This window comes from Galeopterus variegatus, unplaced genomic scaffold (genome assembly GCF_000696425.1).
Source record: "Galeopterus variegatus unplaced genomic scaffold, G_variegatus-3.0.2 Scaffold3408, whole genome shotgun sequence".
In the NCBI taxonomy this organism is placed as follows: domain Eukaryota; kingdom Metazoa; phylum Chordata; class Mammalia; order Dermoptera; family Cynocephalidae; genus Galeopterus; species Galeopterus variegatus.
In genome coordinates this window covers 193,028-196,931 of record NW_007729519.1, presented here as the reverse complement: position 1 = coordinate 196,931, position 3,904 = coordinate 193,028, and the positions used below count along the sequence as shown (strand labels likewise).

Sequence of the window (3,904 nt, the reverse complement as noted above, 5' to 3'; positions counted from 1 at the left end):
TTTGAATGAATAGGCTTTTTTTTTTTTTTTTTTTTTTTTTTTTTTGTCTTTTTTTTTTTTTTCCTTTTTGTCTTTTTTTGTGTCCGGCAACGGATCGCAACCCTCAGTGTCGCCCCCGTACCAGACCAGGACCGGCAACGGGATCACAACCCTCGGTGTCGCGCCCGCACCTCGCTCAGCCAGTGAGCGGGAGCCGGTCTGTACATGGGATCCGAACCCTCGGACGGGAGCGCCGCCGCGCTTCCCAAGGGGCGCACTTATCCAGTGCGCCACCGGGCCGGCCCCTGAATAGGCTTTTTATTTGATTTATAAAATGTTACTTTTTTTCAACAACTTTATTGAGGCTTATCCTATATATCGTATAATTCACTTGTTTCAAGTGTACAATTCAATGATTTTTAGTAGGTTTGTTTTACTATTTTACATGTGCAGCTATCACCATAAATCATTTTTAGAACATTTTCATCACTCAGTAAGATCCTTCATGCACATTTACTGGTTTTTGGGGGGGATTTGGGGGGTTTGGCAGCTGACCTGTATAGGGATGAACCCTGGCCCTTGGTGTTAATCAGTACCACACTCTCACCAACTGAGCTAACCGGCCAGCCCCACATTCACTATTAATCCTCATTCCCTTGAGCCCCTGCCCCAGGCAACTACTTATCTACTTTCTGTCTGTATAGATTTGCCTTTTCTGGACATTTCATATAAATGAAATTGTACAATAGGTGACCTCTTGTGTCTACCTTCTTTCACTTAGCATAATACATTTATTTTAGAAAGAAAATGAAGAACAGTGTTTTAAGTGCTTAACGAGTTTTATTTAAAAGTGATCTCTCACAAGTAAAAAACACAAAAGAATTTTTATATTCTGCTAATGTTAGTGAAAGAACTAACGCCAATTTTCAGCCATTGAGAATCCGTGGAAGACATCTAAACTTTTTGACATTCCACTCTTCCCCCTAGTGGTCAGGACAAGAAGAGTCTGTTGTGTTTGATAGTCGGAACACATCCCAGGCACCGCGGAGGAAGTGGGGCTTCCAGGAGGAGCAGGCGGGTAGAGTTGGCCTGCGGTGTCTGTCCAGACCAGTGCCACCACGCCGAAGGTTTCCTTTAAGATGACGTTGACGTCGGTCCCACTACTGCCGTTCAAAGTACTCAGCGTTCCTGAAAGTACACCTTTCACAGCAGTCTTAAAGTTTGCAGCAGAAGAATTTAAAGGTCCTGCAGCAATGAGTGCAGTTATTACCAATGATGGAATAGGAATAAATCCTGAAAGAACTGCTGGAAATGTTTTTCTAAAGCATGGTTCAGAACTGCGAATTGTTCCTAGAGACCGTGTTGGAACTTGTTAGTATCTGCTACTTGGAACATTCAATTACCTTTCTGAATAAATATTGGTATTTTTTGTTGTTGTAAAATTTGAATTCAACCATTTAGCATACTATGAAAACACCTAGAGTCAGTGGAATAGTGAAAAGTGACTCTTCTGTTCCTTCTTGTTATACACATCCTTCATGTGAAAAGTTAATGCTTATGAATTGAAAGAACTACCACCAGAGACGATCGTACAGTCTTTGATTGCTACCTCACGATACAAATAGGTAATTCATTTGGGATAAATGGATTATCTAACCGTGTTTATAATGGGAAGGTGCTTTTAATAATTCTTTCTGAGAACATGTGGAAAATTAAAATTAAAATTTACTGGACCGGCCCCATGGCTCATTTGGGAGAATGTAGCACTGGTAGTGCCGAGGCCGCGGGTTGGGATCCTATATAGGGATGGCCGGTGCACTCACTGGCTGAGCGTGGTGCACACCACACCATGCGGAGGGTTGCGATCCCCTTACAGGTAAAAAAAAAAAAAAAAAAAAAAAAAAATTAATTAATTAAAATTTACTGAATCTTACATGTTTGTCTTTGAGTTAAAAATGTAAAAGGATTATGGATTGTGGATGGCAGTTTGCTTAATAGCAGCTGACTTGCAGGCTCATAGATGGTCTGGTTCTTATTTAAATATATAGTTTATGTTGAAGGCAATAGACATATCAATGAATAGTCAATTATCTTAACTTTTTATCATTTAGCTTTTCTTATGCTTCAAAGTTCATGTATCATATAAATTTCAATTTAATATCTGTATTTCTGTTGCTTATAACAAAATACTTGAAACCAGAAGATTTATAAGAAAATGAAATTTATTGCTTACAGTTTCTGAGGATGGAAAGTCCAAAGTCCAAGGAACACACTGCTGGCGATCTTGGTAGTGGCAACAGTGACCGAGGGGTCTCACATTGCTAGATGGCAGAAGCAGAGAGAACAGAGAGAGCAACCTCCTCATTCACTCTCCTTTTAAAGCCCCCAGAACCACACCCCTGACTGCCATTATTAATCCATTCACTATGGTATGGTCCTACAATCTAATCACCTCTTCAAGGCTCCACCTTTCAATTACCATAATAGGATTTCCCACCTTCTTAACAGTCACAGTGGGCACCAAGTTTCTAATACATCAACTTGGGAGACACAATTCAAGCTTGAGTGAAGTTTGGGGGGGGCATAATTCAAGCCACTGCAATATCATATCAAAGAACCATAAATTGAATTTTTTGACCTAACCCTAGCCCTTAGGTGTAAATTGATGCCCTGCACCAGATAGTTTTACTGGTGATTTTGAAGAATCTAGTGCTGGTAATGTGGTAATTAGCAATACAGTAGAAGCATCCTTTTGCTGAATTATGCATTCCTGTATCAGTCTCTTTTAATGTAACTTTTAAAACAGGACTCCTCAAAAAACCATTGTCATTTTGTGGATAATATTTCTAAATAGCATTCAGGAAGAGATTATTGTTGCAAAGAAGATCTGAAGTTCACAGAAAGCTCAAGGAAATGCTGATGAGTTACACTTACTGAAGACCCAACTTTTAAGGAAGTGCTAGGATTCACCCCAGTGAATCAGAAGCCAGGAAAGGGAAGATGGGGACCAGGCTTCTGGTGAAGAGGAAAGCAACATAGGACAAGAGTGAAGGGAAACAGAGAGCTGTAGCAAAGTGTTACAAAAAAAGCCAACCAGATGGACAAAACTGCAGAGGACATGTTGGGGAGAACTGAAAGGTAAAACAAAATACTAGACATCGTCATAAGTAGCAGAAAGCAAAGTATAGGCCTGTTCAACAAATGGATTTCAAAATACCCCTTATAAGAATCCAAAGACTGATGTGCATAAGAAAAGACTTCATTTGCCTTCCAGGGGAAATTAGTATCTATGCAAATCTTGAAAGATGAAGGCTCATCGTGATTCAGAATCAGTGCTTTACCTGCTGTATTCTAAAGGGTGAGCTCTTTGGAGGCAGAGAGTGTGTCTTTCTGCGTCTTTCTAGAGCTGGGAATGTAAAAGGCCTTCAATAAATACTTGCTGAATTACTCATGAATAAAGTCTCTCTAAGACCCCTTTTTTTTTTTTTTTTGTGACCGGTAAGGGGATCGCAACCCTCAGTACAGTGCGGTCTGCACCATGCTCAGCCAGTGAGTGCACCAGCCATCCCTATACAGGATCCAAACCCACGGCCTCAGTGCTACCACGTCACACTCTCCTGAGTAAGCCACAGGGCCAGCCCAAGACCACTTTTTATTTTAATATGTTGCAGTAGCTTCCCTACTTTAGGCCCTAGGTTCACTGGGAAGAAAAACTATAAGAAAATGCAACAGAATCAGCATCTGAAGGGTGACATTGGTAGTTAAGTTTAAGAAATTACCAGATATTGTTAATAAATTTAACAAATGGACAGCAAAATTCTGAATTATCAAAGGAAAAATCTTTTTTGAGGTAGAAAAGTATACTGCTGATGTTTGAGGAAATTTTTATTTTTATAAACAAGATGTGATGCTCAAAGGCCCCTAG

The 3,904-nt window shown here is 40.1% G+C and overlaps 1 pseudogene; it reads left to right on the top strand.

The window, feature by feature from the left end:
- The first annotated feature begins 1,118 nt into the window (after positions 1-1,118).
- On the top strand, positions 1,119-1,355 carry LOC103600638 (annotated as a pseudogene).
- Positions 1,356-3,904: the final 2,549 nt, after the last annotated feature.